Here is a 21,974-nt window from a genome sequence, read left to right on the forward strand (position 1 = left end):
CTTTGTCGGATACCTACTTTGCAAATATTTTCTCCCATTCTATAGGCTGTCTGTTTACTCTGTTGATAGTTTCTTCTACTGTGCAGAAGCTGTTTAGTTTAATTAGGTCCCACTTGCCAATATTTGTTTGGCTACAATTGGTTTTCAGGACTTAGTCATAAATTCTTTCACAAGGCCAAGGTTCGGAATGGAGTTTACCAGGTTTTCTTCTTGAATTCTTGCAGTTTGAGATTTTAAATTTAAATATTTAATCCCTTCAGGGTTAATTTTTATATATAGTGAAAGCTATGGCTCCAGTTTCATTCCTCTGCATATGACTAGCCAGGTATTAGGATCCCCATTGCTTATTTTTGTTGACTTTGTTGAAGATCATATGACTGTAGGTGTGCGGCTTTATTTCTGGGTTCTTTATACCTGTTCCGTGGTATAGAGACAGTCTATATATCTGCTTTTGTACCAGTACCATGCTGTTTTGATTACTGTATCTCTATAGTACAGTTTGAAGTCAGTCAGGTATTATAATGCCTCCAAATTTGTTCTTTTTGCTTAGGATTTCTTTTGCTATTTGGGCTCTTTTTTGTTTCCATAAGAATTTTAGAATCATTTTTCCAAATTCTGTGAAAAAGTCATTTGTAGTTGTATAGGAATTGCATTGAATCTGTAAATTGCTTTGGGCAGTACAGCTATTTTAACAATGTTGATTATTTCTATTCATGAGCATGAATTTTTTTATTTGTTACTGTCATCAATGATTCATTTTAGTAATGTCTTGTAGTTCTTCTTGTATAGATCTTCATCTCCTTGGTTAGATGCATTCCTACGCATTTTATTCTCTTTGTGGCTATTGTAACTGGGGTTGTTTTCTTGATTTTCTTGATTTGTCTCTAAGCTCAATCATTATTGACATATAAAATGCTCTTGATTTGTGTACACTGATTTTGTATCTTGAAACTTTACTTAAGTCATTTATCAGTTCCAGGAGCCTTCTGACAGAGTCTTTAGGGTTTTCTAGGTAGAGAATCATATCATCAGTGAAGAGAGATAGTTTCACTTTTTATTTTCCTATTTGGATGCCTTTTATTTTTTCCATTGCCTGATTGCTGTGGTTAGGTCTTTCAGTACTATGTTGAATGGGAGTGGTGAGAGTGGATATCTTTGTCTTGTTCTAGTTATCAAGGGGCATGCTTACAGATTTTGCCCATGCAGTATGAGGTTGGCTGTGAGTTTGTCATAGATGGGTCTTATTATTTGGTTATTATACCTTTGATGCCTCATTTCTTGAGGGTTTTTATATTAGTCGGAGTTCTCTAAAGCAACAGAACTAATAAGATATATGTATATATTAGAAGAAGTTTATTAAGGAGAATTGACTGACATGACCACATGGTGAAGTCCCACAGTAGGCCCTCTGCAAGCTGAGGAGAAAGAAAGCCAGTAGTGGTTCATTCAGAGTCCGAAAACATCAAAAGTAGGAAAGCCTATAGTGCAGGCTTTAGTCTGTGGCTGAAGGCCTGAGAGCCCCTGGAAAACCACTGGTGTAAAAGTTCAAGACTCTAAAAGCCAATGAACTTGGAGTCTGATGTTCAAAGGCAGGAAGCATCCAGCACAGGAGAAAGATGAAGGCCAGAAGACTCAGTAATTCAGCTCATCTCACCTTCTTCTGCTTGCTTTTTCTAGCCACCCTGGCAGCCGATTGGATGGTGCCCACCCAGACTGAGGGTGGATCTGCCTCTCCCAGTCCTCTGACTCAAATATTAACCTTCTCCGGCAATACCCTCATGGACAAACCCAGAAATAATACTTTGCATCCTTCAATCCAATCAAGCTGACACTTAATATTAACCGTCAACAGTTTTTATCAAGAAAAGATGTTGGATTTCATCAAAAGCTTTTTATGCATCTATTGAAGAGATCATATTGCTTTCATTTTTAGTTTTGTTTATGTAGTGAGTCATATTTATTGATTTGAATATGTTGAACCAACCTTGCCTCCCAGGAATGAAACCTACTTGATCATGGCAAATTAATTTTTTGATGTGCTGTTGAATTCGGTTTGCTAGTATTTTATTGAAGATTTTTGCATCTATGTTCATTAAGGATTTTGGTCTGTAGTTTTCTTTCTTTGTTGTGTCTTTGCCAGATTTGGGTATCAGGGTGATGCTGGCTTCACAGAATGAGTTTCCCAGGAGCGCCTCCTCCTCAAATTTTTGGAAAAGTTTCAGTAGTATTGGTACCAGCTCTTCTTTGTACATATGATAGAACTTGGCTGTGTGAATCCATCTGGTCCAGAGCTTTTTTGGTTGGCATGTTTTTTATTACTGATTAAATGTTAGACCTTGATATTAATCTATTCAGTGTTTTAATTTCTTAATTTCTTCTTGATTCAATCTTAGGCTGTAGTGTGTTTCCAGGAATTCATCCTTTTCCTCTAGATTTTCTAGTTTATGTAATAGAAGTGTTCATAATAGTCTCTGAGAGTGTTTTGTATTTCAGTGGAATCAGTTCTAAATTCACCTTTGTCATTTCTGATTGTGCTTATTTGGATCTTCTCTATTTTTTTCTTTTTTAATCTAACTAGTGGTCTATTGAGCTTGATTATCTTTTCAAAGAACCAACTTTTGGTTTCACTGATTTTTTTTTTGTATGGATTTTGGGTCTCAATTTTTTTCAGCTCCACTCTGATTTTAGTTTTCTTTTCTTCTTCTAACGTTGGGATTATTTTGTTCTTGTTGTTCTAGTTCCTCTAAGTGTGTTGTTATATAATTAATTTGATATCTTTCTAGCTTTTGAGGTAGGTATGTAGCACCCAAAAGACAGCCCAGTTTATAGTGCTTCCTGTTAGCATTGTTTTTGCTGGATTGCAGAGATTTTGATATGTTGTGTCTCTGTTTTCATTTATTTTAAATAATTTTTGATTGCTGGTTTATGTTTAAAATATGCCTCAGTATGTAGAATTGACAGTAGATGAGCAATAGCTGAAATGTTAAGACCAATTAGAAGGTTATTGCAGTCATCTCGATGACAATTATGGTGACTATGGCTGGGGAGTTAGCAATAGGATAAGTGTGACATAGATAAGTGATTCCAGTCTTTTAAATGTAGAGTTAACATAGATCAGATGTAGAATATGAGAAAACAAAGAATACTATTTATACTTGTTAATTAAACAGTAAGGTTAAATTCGTGTTACTGTTGGTAATAGGGAAAATCATAAGTGAAACTCTGCTAGCATAAATAATATTTGTTTTGGATATATAATGTGGAATGTAACTATTAGCTATTTAGGGGGACAAATAGAAAGCTTATGTAAAGGAAAGTAATTAAGGAAACAAATATATAGACAGAAAGAGAGGCAAAACACATAAAGAACCAATCCTCAAAACCTAGCATTTAACTCATTGAAGTTCCAAGATAATATCAGCCACATTAATACGATAGTCATTAATGCTAATCAAGAGACATTTCAGGCATTCTGCTTTCTAAGAACTTGTTAGAGTTTCACTTCCCGGCCTCCTTTAAGTTGAGTAGGGGATGTAACCGATTCAGGCAAGAGTATTACTAACAGAAGTGAAAAGAATTATTGTGACACATTTAATTTCTGGTGAAAACCATCCAGTGACTTCTTTTTTCCCTAGACATGGCAACTGGCCCAATCTCTGCTGCTGACTGCTCCTGCAGTCTTGTTCTCAGTGACAATAAACAATGCCACCTTCTCTTGTGATTGATCCATGATGGACATGAAGTAACACTGAGAATAAACCTATGTTGTTTTAAGACACTGATATTTGAGACTTATTCTCACTACTACAGAATAAACTCTTCTATTCTGACTGAACCAACTATTACTAAAAAAGAGAAGAAAAAAGACATTTTTGGACTCACAGTGGCTCAGCTATTTTATTTCCTATGCATCAGTTCTTGAGACATTACTTGAAAATATACTCCAGGGAAGTGAGAAAGTAAACCACAAAAGAGGATGATGAGATCTGGAAAACTGTAACTCTATCTCAGCAAAATAAAAAAGGGAAGTCTCAGTATGGGCAGGAGAACAGAAGGCAAAAGAAAAGAGGACTCTGGGCTGGGCGTGGTGGCTCACAGGTGTAATCCCAGCACTTCGGGAGGCCGAGACAGGCAGATCGCAAGGTCAGGAGTTCAAGACCATCCTGACCAACATGGTGAAATCCCATCTCTACTAAAACTACAAAAATTAGCTGGGTGTGGTGGTGCTCACCTATAAGCTCAGCTACTCAGGAGGCTGAGGCAGGAGAATCGCTTGAACCCAGGAGGCAGAGATTGCAGTGAGCCGAGATTGCACCACTGTACTCCAGCCTGGCGACAGAGCGAGACTCCATCTAAAAAAAAAAAAAAAAAAAAAAAAGGAAAAGAGGACTCTGGGAAAAGAGGGTACTATACCAAATAGAATATTATTAACTTATTAGAGGAACTTAGAAATATGACAAAGAAAAAAGTGTTAAAAAGGAGGAGGAGTGTAACAGAAACACTACTGATATTGTTTGGTTCTGTGTCCCCACTCAAATCTCATCTCGAATTGTAATTCCCATATGTCTAGGGAGGGACATGTAAACCTCACGTGTCGAAGGAGGGAGGTGACTGGATCGTATGGGTGGTTCCCCCATGCTGTTCTCATGATAGTGAGTTCTCACGAGATCTGATCATTTTATAAGGCAGTTTTCTCTGCTTTTGCTCACTTCTCTCTCCTGCTGTTTCATGAAGAAGATGTTTGCTTTCCCTTTGCTTTCAGCCATGATTGTAAGTTTCCTGAGGCCTCCCTGTGAGTCAATTAAACCTCTTTCCGTTATAAATTACCCAGTCCAGTCTCAGGGAAATTCTTCATAGCAGTGTGAAAACTGACAAATACAACTACCCACTCACCCCCTGTCTTCCAAAAAACTATGCAAATCAGGATTCAAAGATGACTCAAGCAGGAGTTCGAGACCAGCCTGGCCAACATGATGAAACCCAGTCTCTACCAAAAATGTAAAAAATTAGCCTGGTGTGGTGGCCTGCACCTGTAATCCCAGCTACTCAGGAGCCTGAGGCAGGAGAATCGCTTGAACCCGGGAGGAGGAGGTTGCAGTGAGCTGAGATCACACCACCGCACTCCAGACTGAGCGACAGGGTGAGACTCCTGTCTCAAAAAATAAGTAAATAATAAATAAGTAAATAAATAAGACGATTCAAGGGTTCCAAAACTGGAAGGGAAGGCAGACAATTTCAAAGAGAAGAATTCCTGAAATCTATCAATAGAATAAGTAGGAAGTTGACAGTTGACAGTAATAAGATTAAAATGTAAATTTTATAATATTTAATATATATTAATTAAAAATTTCCACACACTGGTATAAATTACTTATGATTATTTTTTCATCAATTATTTATGATTATTTTCTCATCACAATAGTCCTATGAAATATTTTTTATTATCAATCCAGTTTTAAAGATGAGGAAACAAATGTCTTGTATAACTCGTTGAAAGTCATGTAATAAGTGTTAAAGTTATCATTTAAACTCTAAGAGTAGTTACATTTCAAATACTTTTTACCTTGGAGTTAGAAATATGAACAGAAACACAAGAAAAGGTATGGTTTTAATACCAAAAACACTAAAATATGGCATTATTTTAAACATTGTGGGTCTTTTTAAAAAGGAAACATTTATTCTGAGTAAAATGGAGGTGATGAAACTAGAAATATAAAAATAAATATGCACTCATTACATGTTATTTACTCTGTAGAGAACACTTTACATAATCATAATATAAATTCTGATTATTGTTCAATTATAAAATTGCCCCATGATATAATACCAAAGTCTAAATTTTAATTATGGAGCTAAATTTAAATGCTAGCAGTCTATGAATATGTAAACACCTGTTACATAATGAGGGTAGTATTACTAATCAATTAGCAACATGTACTCTTCAATAAATGTTGCTAGGGAACTTGGTTGTCCATATGGAACAAAAATAAGTCCAAATAAAATTGGACTTAAAAGAGATGAAGATAAAGTGGATTAAGTACTTAAATGTAAACAAGCAAAACATCATAATATTTAGAAGAAAATAAAGCAGAATATTATGACCCTATGTTACGAAATTATTTCTTAGCAAAGGTACCAAAAGCACACACGATGAAGGAAAGGGTGCTTAATTTGTCCACAATAAAATCAGAAACATTTGCACACTAAACAATACCAGAAAAAAAAAGATGAAAAAGCAAATCACAAGAAGAGGTATTTGCAGTGCAAATAATTATTAAATAATTAGAATATAGAGTACATAAACGATTTTAACAAATCAATAAACCCATAGAATACTGGGGAAATAATATAAGCAGCAATTCACAAGACAAAAGCATAAACGGCAAAGAATAAAGGAAAAAAGTATTTTGTTTGCCTTTTGTGTATGTGTGCGTGTGTATGAGTGTGATAAAGAGAAAGAAAGTAGTGAGCTCACACTTCAGCTTTGAGGAATTTTATCTAATAGAAGACATCTCTTGTGAAATTTATACTGTGTGTAAAGTATCTGAACTATAGACAAAAATGTGCAGAGCTCACTTCTGCTTTCCAAACTGGAAATAATAATGGCATCTATATATAACAAGTTGGTTCCCTGGGAAACAGTTTTCCAGAAGGAGTTTACTATGCAGGAGATTTATTGAAGAGTGCCCTTGGAATCAACACCTATGAAAAAGAGTGGGGAGAAAGCAGGAGGGAGCAGAAGAAGAAGGCAAGTGACACAGATTTAAGGTTAAATTTGGCCAAGCGCAAGGGGACCTCTGGAGCTAGAATGGTTTTACAGAACTCTCTAAAGTTGGGCTGAAATTACCAGAAGTTTTAATGCAGGCATTAAACAGTTATCAGATGAGAGTTCTCTTGGGAAAAGACATGGCCTTGGATGAGGCAACTGTCTACAGCTGAGTCAGTTACTGTAGGCGCTGACAGCCGAAGACTTCTGCTTACTGCTACATTTCTTTTACCATGGGCAACAAGTCCTTCCTAGAAAGGAGATCTGGGTGGCACATTACATCTATCTCATAAGATTGTGGTCGCCAGGAGAGAGAGAGAGACAGAGAGACACACACACAGAGAGAGAGAGAGAGAGAGAGGAGAGAGAGGAGAGAGAGATTATAAAAAGAATTGGTTTATAGTCAGGCTATGTAAGTGTTGGCTATTACTATTAAGCAAGTAGGCAACCTCATATGAAATGTAATGTCTCTATAAAAGGAAAAGATGAGCCTATAGAAAAATTGGGGGAGTAGAGAAAGAGGTTGGAGTGAACATTTGTTATCATAACATCCTTGGATAATATTCTTCTTCTTTTTGAGAATTGATACTCTCCCATTCCAACCATGTAGTTCCAGAGGAGTTGTGAACCATTACACTCCATACTCTCCACTAACTCCTGCAGAGAGAAGGCCCTGACTTTCCTTGGGCTGAGGATAGAACTGCTTCTTCTAATACTGAGCCTTGTCTGATCTGCATGTGATACAATGTGAACCATTTTGTATGGAATTTCATTTCCCAGTTCTTACCTGGGAACTTTCACTGTGGAAAGAAAGGGAAAATTCTTTCTCTCTAACAGTCAAAAAACTGGTAGGTTATGAATTCCATCGTCTCCCTGTAGGTAAATTTACACTTTGGGTCCTAGAAAGACACAGTCATAATAATTCAACGTGGCTGAAAAATGGTTAAAGAGAAAACACAACTCAGCGTGTTGAGGAGCATACTACCTACCAATTCCAGGCAGGAACGTTCTAAGGACTGGGAAACTCTAAGTGTTTTAGGCTGAGTTTACTCTGGTCTATTCTCTGTGAAGATCCAGGTATGAGTCTCCCACAAAGAATATTGCTTCCAGGATCAGAAACCCCATTGGAGAGTCATCTGGTATGTGAGTCTTTCCAGATCGAATATATGAATCCATAAGCCCCCTAACTTACCTTCCTGTCCTCCCTGAGGACTTCCGCTCAACCAGTTTGCAGTTGCACTTGCAGTTTGAGGTATTAACACTAGAGGTCTCTCCCTACTCATGAGCCTTTATCCCCCGCAGACAAGGCTTTGCCTGTCACATCCCAGCCTGCTGTACTTCCGTTTAACCTAATCTGCTGTATCTATACCAAATGTTAACCATGCTAAGATTGGAAAATGCCCAGGAGAAAGAGTCCTGAAACCTAAAATCCTTGACCTTCTTGCTGGAGTCATGACACATTCCATGATAGACACACAAAAAGGAAACTTCACAAACAATAACAACAAACAAGCCACCACCAACAACTCTATTAATCTGCTCCCACTAAATCCAAAAAAGAGTCACTAAGGCTGGTTGGACCCAATGAAGTCACAAAGACTCCTTTTGCTGGGAAATCACATATCTAGAGCAACAGCATACTGAGTGATCACCTTAGCTCCTTGTGCCGTAATCTCTGATGTTAACACCATTCTCTGTCTTATATGTTTTAAATTCTGATATAGTGGAAAACAAACCCAAGGGAAATAAAGGGGAAAGAAAGATGTTTACCTAAGGCCTAGACTAGAGCATTAAACCTAGCCATCTACTGCAAGCCTATTTTATAGGGGTCTTCATCTGGCACTCTAAAGAGGGACTTCTGTCAATCAGAAAAAAAAAATTGCTAAGGTGTATTAAAAAGAAAAGAGGAAAAGAAAAATAATTACTGAGATAGAGAAGACAAATAGCCCATGTAGAATTAGAACACCAATTCCTTTTCTATTAAATTCCCTTAGACTTGACCCATCCCATTTCTCCTTCTTAGAGTTGAAGACGTCAGAGGGAGTGGTGGAAGAGAGGGATTGAGTAGCACTGGGCTGGAGAGCAGCCTTGAATTTTACCTAGAATCCAATTATATCATGTAGGTTGTCTCAATTAAATATCTGCATCTTTATATTATGCCTATTTATAGTTTGTCCAAAGATTGAGTATGAAGCTTGATTAATTAGCACATATTTAAATTTAACTCAAGTTTATCCTTCTCTCTTAAAACTTCTATCACCAGTATCAGTTTCCTTAGCAAGTGAATTGAGATTTGTTGAGTGTGAAAGGCTAGACTTGTGAAACTGAAGTACAGATAGGTTATCAAGGAATTTTCCAAAAACCTGATAAGCAAAGCCTACATTAAAATGACAAAAAAGCACTAAAGATTATTGACCTTACTAAGAATTTATTTTACATTTTGTATTATTTAAGTGTCAAAACTCCATGTTCTTCTAATGTGATTCAATTTATAACAACTCTTAATTCACATGACTTTTCAGGATCACATAGAGTGTACTTAGTGAAATAAACCTGCACTTAACTAAGAAGAACTAGAAATGTTGTGAACTTGATGCTTTCATTTAATTGCACACATTGAACAGATGGTCATCATTTAAGAGGAACATTCATTTTTATCAACTAAAGAGCATTCAATTGTGTAACGTAAAACTTGTGTTCAAGTCAGTTTTTAGTGCTCATCAACAAAATATATTCATTCTTATTAGAAGTAGTCTAAAGCTGTAGTATGAGGAATATTTGCTAGATATGACAATGAACTTCCTGACAGAGAAGGGCTTTAAACACTGGGAGAGGTACCAGGTCACTTTTCTGGAAACTTTTTTTTTTTTTTTTGAGGTGGAGTTTCACTCTTGTTGCCCAGGCTGGAGTGCAGTGGTGCCATCTCAGCTCACCGCAACCTCTGCCTCTCGGGTTCAAGTGATTCTCCTGCCTCAGCCTCCAGAGAAGCTGGGATTACAGGCATGTGCCACCACACCCAGATAATTTAGTATTTTTAGTAGAGATGGGGTTTCTCCATGTTGGTCAGGCTCTGGAAGCTTTTAAAAGTTGAATTCATGCTCATCAACAAATATGCTGTAAATACAGTCTTTCAAAGGTGTACTATGTGAACCCAAAACATATTTTTAGACAGTTATTCTGACGTGTGTTGCATGTACTATATGTATAAGTAGGAGGGAAATACATGTGCACATGTATGTTCTTTTTTACTGTAGAGTCAATGGTGTGTCTTGTCAGCTTTTCAAGTGCGATCATTATGCTATTCACTGATGTTCTGCCCATCATCCTCCCCACAAGACAGTGTTACTTGTAAGGGATGTGCCATCACCCTTTTGGCCTAGGAGCCAGCCAGACAATGCACCTCTTGGATGCACCATCCTCATTGTCATTCTGCCCGAGCACTGCCTGCTCCCTCGCCTCTCCAAAGGTCAGCCCGAGGTCTTCACTCCAACGCTAATGGGTGCACACACAGCCTGCTCACTGCTCCTGCTGTGGCAGAGGAACTTCATCCCTTTATATCTCTCTCTCCCTAGCTCTCTCCCTTCCTCCCGCCTTTTCTCTCTCCTGTGCTGGCTCTCTCTTTCTCTGCCTTGCAAATGACTCTAAGGAGCTATGCTGGTAGATGATTTATATTAAGAAAAAAAAGCACTCAAAAAAATTTTTTTGAACGGGGATCCCTAAGAGCACTCAGGGCTGCCTCGTACTGCTCAACGCCTACCTGCTCAACTGCAGGGAAACAAGCTTCTGAAGGCTTTAATGGGATTTCGCCTGAGGCTGTTTTATTAAGATGTCGGCTTTTTCTGCTGCCTCTGCAGCTGACACCATTCACTGTCAGCTGTCCCCTCCCCTTCCCACCCCCATTGCGACCCCCCCCAACAATGCACCAAATTATTCGCTTCATTTAGTGCTCATGGCTCAGTGTGGGCAAATTGGAAGAAGGAGCCCTACTGGGCCAGATGAACCAGGAGGAGAGGTGAAAAGCCACTGTGCTACTTAACTGGGAGTTTAAAAGGAGGGGGGAGGCCAAAAGTGGAGAGCTAAATCAATGCCACTGGGGCATACTTCCATCCTATTAGGAAGAATCATATTCAGTATCAACACACCCATTTTGGAAGTGCATTTACATTACTAATTTGCATGAACTCTTCATTTGGGAGAGCCTGTGTACAAGGTTTTGTATAATTACCTACAATATATAATGTGCATTGTATATACATTGCAGGGCCAGTTGGAAATTATGTTATTCAATTTTAAAAAACTACGTATTTATTAAAAGAGAAAATCGGCATGGGATTATATATTTTAATGAATGTTGTGTATTATTTATATACTATATATGTAATATCCTTTCTGGAGAGGGGACTTGACTACAAAATGGAAATTAACATAGGTTGTGGGTGGTAATGGTAAAGATAGTAAAGATAATGAGTTTGTGCCTCCGTGTATGCCTATGGAAGGAGTGTATGTGTTTGAGGTGTATTTGTGGTACAGGGAGAGTATTTAAAACAAAATAATTCATTCTTAATTACCTGTTATTTTTACAGCAAGAATAAATTAAACACAGCTCAGCAGTCATAGTGGTCAGGCTTTGGTGTCAATGGTGACATCTAATTAGTAGAGGAAAATTTATGTTTATTTGTAACAGATCTATTAAGTGCTCAGGATGTATTTAGAGTTATTTATCATGAGTGTTGACACAGGAGAAATGTGTCATGTCCCCATTTTATGGATTGGGTAACAGCATAATAGGAGGCAATTGACTGAAGATGATACAGCAATTCAGCATCAGAAGCTGAGAGAAATAATGCACTCTATTTCCTTTGAAAAACCTGCCCAATAACCATGTATAACAGCAATGCTTTCACTTACCAGTCATTCATTCATTCCATAAATATTCACTGAGTCCCCTATTTTGCACTTGCCACATGATATTTCATGTACTGGCTAAAGGTGAAAAATGAAAAGCAAACATTGCCATTATGTCCACTCTCATGAAACTTCCAGTTTAGTGGAGAGGACAGACATTGCTGGATGGAAGTGGTACAGTTTAATAAAAGCCTTTATTAGGAGGATTTGAGGCAGTTCGGAGAATCAGATTAGCTTCCCTGGTGAAGTCGTTTGTATATATGTGTGTTTTGGGGTGGTGGTGTCTGGATACATATGTACAAAGGCCCTCTGGCAGAAGCAAGTTGGTGCTTCTAAGAAAATAGTATGTGGTTAAAGCACAAATATCAAATAGACAGATATTGCAAGGTTTTCCTGGGGAGCTAGGACTCAGAGCTCACATAGCCCAGGAGGTCTTGTTATCAAAGGCTTTGTTTTTTTATCCTAAAAGTAGTGAAGATTCTTCTACTCTTGAGAGGTTTTCATTTTAAGCTTTGTTTGAGGGTGGGAGGTGTTTTATAATCCATGTCTCAGTAGTAGGGAGTCTTCTTCACTTCCATATGGAGGATAAATTGGAAAGATGTGAGAGTGGAAGCACAAAAATAGCTAGGGGACTTTTGCAGAGATCCAGTGAGAGATAATGGTAGGTTGAACTTGGATGATGACAAAGAAGTTGAAGAGAAGTAGACAATGCTAAGATATATGTGGTAGGTAAATTGGCAGGAGCTAGTAATAGTGAGAGAGATTGAGGTTCCAAGGGTAATTTCTAGGCTTCTGATTCGTAGAACGAATAAATAGTAGCTCAGTTTTCTAACACAGGAACACTGGAAGAAGGTCAATTTTGGAAGAAGCAATCCTTAAATTTGGCTCTGGACATGCTATGTTAGATGACTTTGAAATTTTAAATTTTGAAGTATCAAATGAGAAGGTGTTGAATAACTATTGATATGGTCTAGTACCCAGAGGTGAAGACGAGCTTGAAGATATATGTAAATTATCTGTGCATTGGTCATATTGATACCAAGGGAAACTGGTGACATGAATTAAAAGGAATAAAGGAAGAACTAGGAATATCCATGTTTATCAGATGGCCAAAAGAACAAAATTGCAAAGGAAAGTGAGAATTAGCCAGAGAGGGTGGTAAAAATATCCTGAGGAATGTGTGCTGTCAGGAAAATAAAGTTTCTCAAAAAGGAAGAAGGGTGTTCAGCAGTTTCACAGAGAGGTCAAGCGTAAAGAAGTCTAAACAGACATTCACTGAATTGTGCGACATGGGACCCATTGGTTAGTGAGCACTACTAAATCAGTGAGAGGTATTGAAGGCAAACTGGAATGGACCCAGAAGTCTAGCATAGGAGCAGTAACCAGTCTCTCAGATTGCAAAGGATTGTCAGTTTATACCTGTTGTCCCATTACTGTCTTTAGTATCATTTCTTTTACTCTGAAAGGTGTCACTCTTTAGATGATACATTCTATGAGCACAGAAATTTTGAGTCTGAGGCCTTACTATGCATTTTTGACACTTCTGCCTCCTCAATTTGCCCTTTTCTGTGAATTAGATATCACCATCAATGGCCAGGATTTCTTTGTTCTGTATTTTCTATCGCTGTGAATATCTCTTATCAATTCTGCCTTGCAGATCTAAAATGTGATGACTCTCTTCCATCTCTGCTGTCATTGCCCTAGATCATATCATTACCACCTGCTTGTACTTCAATAGCCTTTCCTAATTTCATTCCAATCTATTCTTTATGCAACAGCCACAGTTACCATTTTTAAATGTAGTCAAATTATGCCCTTATCCTGCAAAAAAATGAATAAAAGGATAAATGACAACCTTCAAAAACTTTCCACTGACCTTAAAATAAAAATCAAACTCCTTAATATTGCCTAAAATGTTTGCCATGATACTGACTGCATATCAATCAGATTTTATATCATTTCATATGCCTATGTTCTCTCTCAAAACTACAGCAAAATTGCACCATATAAGATATTCAAAGTGATGAAATCCTTCCTGACACGAATGTTGCACAGGCTGTTTCACTGACTAATAATATTTAATTCACTCTTTACTTAGTGAACGCCTAAGCATCTTTTAGGTCTAGGTTTGAAAACCTAATGCTTAGCTATGTCTTCCAATACTTCCCCCCACTAGTCTCTTATACAATATCTTGTTATTTTTTTATCTAACAATTTTCAAAACTGTGATTATATACTTATTTCTGTTTACTTATTTTGCATCTCTCTTACCATTAGATTTTTATCTCAGTGAAAACAAGAATAATACCTGTTTGCTCAATATTGTGTAGCCTAATCATATCACAGTACATATTATATCTTCTAGGTTCACAAAATACGTTTCTGCAAATATTGATTATGTACTAAGTACTATGCTATTGTTCAGGTAAGGACTTCCCGAATTAATGATCACTCAAGGGTTAGGGCCTATCAGCTAATGACTATTGTGTTACAAGTAATTCTTAATTACTTAATGAAAAGTTAAAGCTTATAGATCTCAAATGTAAAGGCAATAAATGCATCTTATTTATGATGCTATAAACTGAATTTAGACATCAAGGTTATCTTTACAATGAAAGGATGTGATTGGGTTTTAGGCATACATTTTTAAAAGACTGATGATTGTTTTTTGCATAAATATGCTCAGTGTGCTTGGATACCCTAAGTCCTAAATACCTCGCTCCCAAAAATAACTACTTGAATGACTTCTACTTTTCTGGTTACCCTGGAGAAAGTCAGGAGGATCAACAACCAACACTCTAGGATAACTTGAGGTTACTAGACATAGCCATGCTGTTATTATAATAGCTTCCACAATATAATAATGGAAAAGTCATCTCCCTCTGGCCTGAGAAAGAATAGATTTCAGGAAAATGTTTATAATATCCCTTATCAGCACCATTGAGGATACCCCCCTTTCCTGATTTCTAGCCTTTAACTCCAACTAAATTGGGATCTTCTCTTTTCCTGTCCACTAAGTCAGGGAGGTGAAAGCCAAAACACACTTGCTTAGGCCTTATGAATCTCCTGAGTTGTTCCCCTTGTAAAGCTCTATTCATCTATAAGGACCTTTATCCCTGCAGTGAGAGCATTCATAATCCATCAAATGTATGTGTTATGAGCTACATACTGGGAATTCAGAAGCAATAGTTGAAAAGTGTGAAAGTTCAGAAGAAAATAAACTTCAACTCGGATATTCAAAGACTAATTGGTAGGTCAATTGTTCCTCTAGATATTTATAAAAGTAGACAATGTAGACAATTAATACAGATGAACATGCACGCCACACACATATACAAGGACTGGAGTCTCACAAGATTATTTCAAAAAAATTAACCCATATAAAATAGAAATCATTATCAATGGCCCAGATTTATTTGTCTATTTCCTATCTCTGTGAAAAAAAGTTCTAACTAGTCATTTAGAAATATGGGTCAGAAATGTGGGTCATATCTTCAATTTCTCCATCTGTCAACTTTCTTCTATCTGTGCTAGTCTAGTTTCTCTAAGAAGCATACACCAAACAGGATTAAACATGCAAGACACTAAGGGAAATACATATTAGAAAATGGTGAATGGGGTTTAGAGGGCGAGAAATTTATCAGGGATCCATGCAGCTATGATTGCAAGAGAGAGACAGAGAAGGGGGCAGGGAAGGAAGGAAGGAAGGAAGGAAAGAAGGCAGGCAGGCAGGCAGGCTGGCCGACTTTGGGTGGAAGCATCTTAGATAGTAGTGCAGTCCTAAGGAAACTTTGGCAAGGCTGTCAGAGAGTCTTTGAGCCAAAGTTGCACCAGTAAAAGAACCCCACATCTCCCAGGTGTTGGCCTGCTTCACTAACCCTGAGGCACTTGGTTTTTAGCTGGTGGTGGCCTACAGATTTCTAGTCTCAGTGAAGGCAAAGATAAGCTTTAGAGTGCGGCCACTAGGGGCCTCAGTCATTTGCAGTTGGAGACCTGGGAATCTCATCCTTAGGGCTGCCATACTATCCTTATCAGTTACTTTATTTTAGAATATCATCTCTCAACGACACTAAAGTTGTAGTCTTGTCTCAGATCTTCCTGCCTCTACTGCCTCCCACCACATCAACATTTCTTGTCATAATAATTATTCCTCCCTACAACCAAACTTTTGATTTAGTCATTTTTAAAGTATAAATTTAAGTATATTTTGTTTGAAAAGTTCAGTGGCACCCTATATCTTATTTATTTAAGTTAAAACTTAAATTTGCTATACTGAATCATAAAAACATTTCTTGTCCTGACATTCCTCATGTAGCCTTGCGTTTTACAACCTTTTATTTTTCAAAGATCAGTCTGAATAACTTTCCATTACCGGTCCAGCTTGGTGGCTCAGGCCCGTAATCCCAGCCTTTTGGGAAGCCGAGGGGGGCAGATCACTTGAGATCAGGAGTTCAAGACTAGCCTGGCCAATATGGCAAAATCAGTCTCCACTAAAAATACAAAAAATTAGCTGGGCATGGTGGCGTCAACCTGTGGTCTCAGCTACTTGGGAGGCTGAGGCACAAGTATTGCTTGAACCTGGGAGGCAGAGGTTGCAGTGAGCCAAGATTGTGCCACTGCACCTCTCCAGCCTGCACAACGGAGCAAGACCCTGTCTCAAAAAAATAAAAATAAAAAAATTTCCATTACCAGCCCAACTTATTATCTGTAGCCTATGAGCCTTTGCAGATCATATTGAGGCTACCTATAATGCCTCTTAAAACCATCTCATTTCAGGGTTTGGCTAATACGCCACCTCCTCTAGGAAATATTTCCTAATTTTGAGGCAAGCTGCTCCTTATATGTGTTCTCATAGAATTCATAGCTTAACCAAGTGTTCTTTACCACGCATGACAATTGCTTATTAGCTTGTCAGACTCTTCCATTGGCAACAAATACTGTAATATTTCCTCACCCAGATCAGTTTAATTTATATAGCACAATTATTTGTTAAATACGTGAATAATCATACTTTATTGGCATTATAATACAGAAAAAGGAGTGATAAACTATTGACAATGGAGATCAGTATTAAGGGTTTGGGTTCCAATGAGAAGCAGAGAAATGGGCCAGACCACTGTAACTGAAGCTCTAATACATCTACCAACCACAAAATATGAACTAAGAAAATGCCATTTAGTGTCTGCTACTGAGCTTTCATACAAACGAAAACACCCCTTCGATGAATTTTTTCATAATTAACATGTGAGCCTCTGAATTTAGTGAAAATATGTTCACTGATATGTGATACGAAGGAAGCTTCCCTAGAGTTCCAAATATGCATGTATATATGTGGTGTGATAGCACATTTAAAGTTGTCATATTAACATTTTTCAGGTTAAAAGTGATGGGGGATATCTATATTGACATGATGTTATGCTTCAAACAAAAGACAATTTTTTTATATGATTACTTTTGGAGATACAGAGACATCATAATGCCACTTAGAATCTGTAAACTTTGTTTCCCAAGCTTGAAAACCATTGCTACACCCCTATTGAAAGTTTATTACCATTTTTCTCCTTTTTTATTGTCTATTATCTGTACCACTTAAAATAACATTGTGGAAAATTCAATAATTTATCCATGCTAAATCTGGCTATGTGCAGAATATAAATTTAGAAACTAGATAGTTTTATGGTTTATGGCCACTGTGTTTTCTCATGACTTCCTAATAATAAATAAATATTACTATAACAACAACATTGTTAACTTTTATTGGTATGCCAAATTAAACTCTCAGTTATGTGATATTTAGAGAATAATTTTGTTTTTTGTTAGACATTAATTACTTGCCTAATATGATAATAAGTACTGCCATAAGAAAAGCCATAAAATATGAAAAGACAAGTTCAGGGGCTAAAATTTGAATATTTAGAATTTGCACTCCAAGAGCTTACAGACATGTGTGGGAGTTTTTTTGTTTGTTTGTGTGCATGCCTTCAAGTCTTTAAGATGCATAGAAAAAATATTTGGAACAAATTGAAACAAGATTTTTTTTTCTTTTTTTTCTTTATGATAGGGCTAGAAGTTGTCTACCATGGAAGTCAAAAACTGTCTGTGAATCAATCTTTATGTGAAAAGGAGTGAGACAGTAGAGGGGCACTTAGCCTATGCCAGTACAAATGAAAATCTTCATCAATTTACTACAGTGTTTATGTACAAACCCTATAGTTATAAGACAGTCATAATTGTTTCTCATTGTTTCTTTGACTTACTAACTTTTTTATCACTTTCTCTTATCTCCCTAACTTCCAGTCAAAGAAAAGGCATCCAGTGATTAAATAAAAACAAACACATGATGAAATATAACTTTTTGATTTTTTTGTAACCTATACTTTATATAAAAAAGTTATTACTGGACTGTGACTTGAGAACAGACAGAATTTTATAACTTTTTTCACAAGCACTTCCACTAACTTACAAATAGGTGGTAATATAGACTGATAGAATTGTCTATTTGGTGCTGCAATTTTAAGAATTTTTTAATTGTAGCCTTGTCCATCATGAGGTAAGCATGTGTTCCTTCAAACATTACCAAGGTCATTTTAGATGTGAAATCAAAGTACAATTAGAAGAGGACGGCTAGCACAATGGGCAGAGGTTTTCTGGGCATGGTTAAAGTAGGATAAACCCATGTGATTTAAAAAAAAAATGATTAAAAAGGAAAGAACATAAATACATTTAGCCACATAAGCTCCAGTATGTTTCCCTTTTTGTGTGTAGAAAAAGACTATATGTTAACAAGGTAGAATCCCCTGAGTGCCTGTCACTCCTTGGTTAAAAGTTGATTGTTCATAAAGACATAGTCATCTGTTGGCCACTAAGGTACCGTGTTATGCCGTGTAACAGTTCTGCCTTAGGCTTTGAGAGAAAAACTTCTTATAATAGTAACTCATTAAAATGTTCTTCGGCCAAGTGAAAGAGTTAATATCCTTCCTTGGCTCCCGACACTCAGAGAGAGTGTGGGTCTAAGAATAATTGGGCCCTCTGAAAATTACCTGTTCAAGTCTACAGTGAATGTATTTTAAATTTTTTCAAGAGAAGAAGAACAAATTGGTCCACATAGAGGTTTATATGAGATTTAAGATACCTGTAGCTGCATCTTATGCCTAAAAAATAACTTTACAGCTTTGGAAAGTTAGTAAAGTTAAACAATATTTTCATTAGCTTTAACAGCTTAAATCTGTATCAGGGTGAGCATTACTGGAATAGTCCTAAGGCAGGACTTAAAAAAAAAAGTCTCTGTTCCTGACCATAGTTGCTATACTAGGAGAAGTCCAACTGGAAATGTCTTACGTGCAATATATCCTCCATGACACATGTGTAAAAAAGTGGAGCAAGGGAAGAGGGGGCAGAGAGAGTGAAGGAAAAGATAATTCTAAAAGAACCTGATATGTTAGGCAATAGTGCAAATTAAAATACAAACTTATTCATCAAGAGTCATACTTAAGAATTATCAGATGGCAGCTACATACTACTAGATACCAAAGATGTATGAAGTTTATGCCCAACACTTTATATATTATCCCACTAAACATCATCATACCATTGCCATCACATACACTGTAAACTCCTGTGTCCTCAGTACTGTTCTGCACTGGTTGATCTAAGCCATAGAGACTTTTGCAGTGGCTGGAGAGATTTTTTACTGTCCTGATAAGGGAGTGAGGGATGCTACTGACCTCTAGTGAGCAGAGGGTATGGATGTTGCTAAATAAACGTTATGAAATACACAAAACAGCCCCCGGCACCCGACCAGAACAAATAATTATCCAATTCAAAGTGTCAGTATTTCCTCTATTAAGACAACCCTGTGCCACAACTAGGTAGTTCAAAGTACTATAAATCACTTTTTTCCTCTTTCTCTAAAACTTATAACCCTTTAGATGAAAATACAGAAACAAGGTAAAGATAAACAATGATACATGGTCACATGCAAAGAGTACAATTTTAGTGATATAAAGAGTGCTTGACAATGTTGCAGAGCAGAGAGCTGTGAAGCAGGCATGGGGAGCCTGGAGAGGCTCACCCCTGTAGGGTCTTAATGAAAGCGCGAGACTTAGATAGTGAAGAGTAGGGTTTAGAGCCAACAAAACAAAGATGAGAGGTATGACTGAGGAGCATGTCCCAGGCAACTAGAAGGGAGCAATAACTGGGCGAGATGAGGAATAAAATGGGCTGACATGGGAAACATCTTATGTTCTGCTAGGATATTTACATTTCAAATAAATTGAAATTTATTTAACTTACATTGTATTTAATTTAACAATTCAAATTTATACTTTAGTCTACAAAATAATGTAGAATTATTTAAGATATTTAAACAGCTGAATGATTTAATACTGTCCAGTTTTATGCTTCATAATTTACTTATTTCTCTACTTGTGTAAGTTGAATTAATTCCCTGAATTTGTCTCTAGTTTATTTACTTTCCATTCAAACTGTTTTGGAGACTTTTTATTTACTTGACTTGATCCACAGCTAGAAAATGCCAAGCATGCTGTGGGTCTTTATTGTACTCCTGTGAAATGTTATTCATAGCTGCATGCTTTACTTTTGTTATCTTTTACCTTATATCAGAGTTACTTCTTTTGTGTGTGTTTGCATTTCTACTGAATTCCTGAAAGCATAGAGTAGGACTTCTCCATCCTGGATATTTCAGTGTTTTAAGAGTTCAGTGAAAGTTTATTAACTGAATATCTACTGGAGTCCAGGAGAAAGTGTACTCTGGCATTTTAGGAGATAAGCAGCAGGACTTACCTAATTATTATTTGACAGAAATTATATTTTTACTTTAAAGTCACTAGATTTTGTTGAATTCTAGTACTTGTGTGATGCTTAACCATCAAGAGTCAAATAATATTAATCTTACTTTACAGTTAAAAGAAAGGGGAAAAGGGAAAAGAAAGAGGTAAAACTAGATAAAAATTGTAGGTAAAGACACCAACAAAGGGCTCAAATAGCTGTGTTTAAAAATGCAAAACTGATTTTTCATTGTTTTTTAAAGTCTTACATCAATGAATAGAAAGGATAGAAATAGAGTTGATCTAAGAGAAACCGTTCTTCTCTACTTCCTTATGCTATCCACCAAAACTCACTAAGAATCAACCTTACCTGTCTATAGTTCTGCTGTGCAGAGTTGAAAATTAGCTGCCTCCTAATACATTTTTGTTGACTGAATCTTGGCAAAAATCTTGGTGACAATACTTCCCTCGCCAATGCTGATTTTCAAGTAACTAGTTCAAACATTTTTCTAGATAATCTATTTCCTTGGATAAAATACAATTTGTGGGCATAAAACAGCAACCACTTTACTATGTTCATGGATAACGTAAATCAAGAATTTGGACAGAACACAGTGGGAATAGGTGACTTCTATGCTTCATGATGTCTTGGGCCTCAGCTGAAAAGACCCAAACAGCATGGGGTTGTTTGAATGGCAGACGATTTGTTTCTTGGTAAAGTACTGGAAGGCTGTGCTCAGCTGACCTAAGCCCCTATAGCTGGCTGGTGGTATCAGACTGGTCAGCATTTCTACACAGCAGATCATTGCTTTAAGAGTAAATGTTTCCCGGTGAAACCCCGTCTCTACTAAAAAATACAAAAAATTACCCGGGCGTGGTGGCGGGCGCCTGTAGTCCCAGCTACTCGGGTGGCTGAGGCAGGAGAATGGCGTGAACCTGGGAGGCGGAGCTTGCAGTGAGCCAAGATTGCGCCACTGCACTCCAGCCTGGGTGACAGAGCGAGACTCCGTCTCAAAAAAAAAGAAAAAAAAAAAAAAAGAGTAAATGTTTCCCTAAACAAAATGGAAGCTGCATGGTCTTTCGCGACATGGGCACAGCATCATTTCCATAACAACTGTGTACTGTTTGTGTAGTCACAAACCCACTCTAATTCAAAAGGAAGTGCATAGACCGTATCTTTTAATGGGGGAGGTGTCAAAGAATTTGCAGCCATATTTTAAAACCTCCAGGATAAAAGGAGAGTTCGGATAATGATGTTTCCATGCTCCTTTCCTTCTTTGGTCACAGACCTAATTTGGGGTAAATTTTACATATTACCGGATTATTATTCTTAGGTAAAGAGTCAGTGAACTTCATTCTTAACATTCTAACTTAATTCTTCATTCTTAACTTTATTCTTTATTCATTTCATCCACAAACATGCAAAGAGCAAGCGCCTATGTTTCTCTCTAAGAAAATCAAACTAGTATTGAAATGACTTTATTATGCCTAAGGAAATAGTCACCTTTCATGTATTT

This window comes from Hylobates moloch, unplaced genomic scaffold (genome assembly GCF_009828535.3).
Source record: "Hylobates moloch isolate HMO894 unplaced genomic scaffold, HMol_V3 SCAFFOLD_20, whole genome shotgun sequence".
Classification (NCBI taxonomy): domain Eukaryota; kingdom Metazoa; phylum Chordata; class Mammalia; order Primates; family Hylobatidae; genus Hylobates; species Hylobates moloch.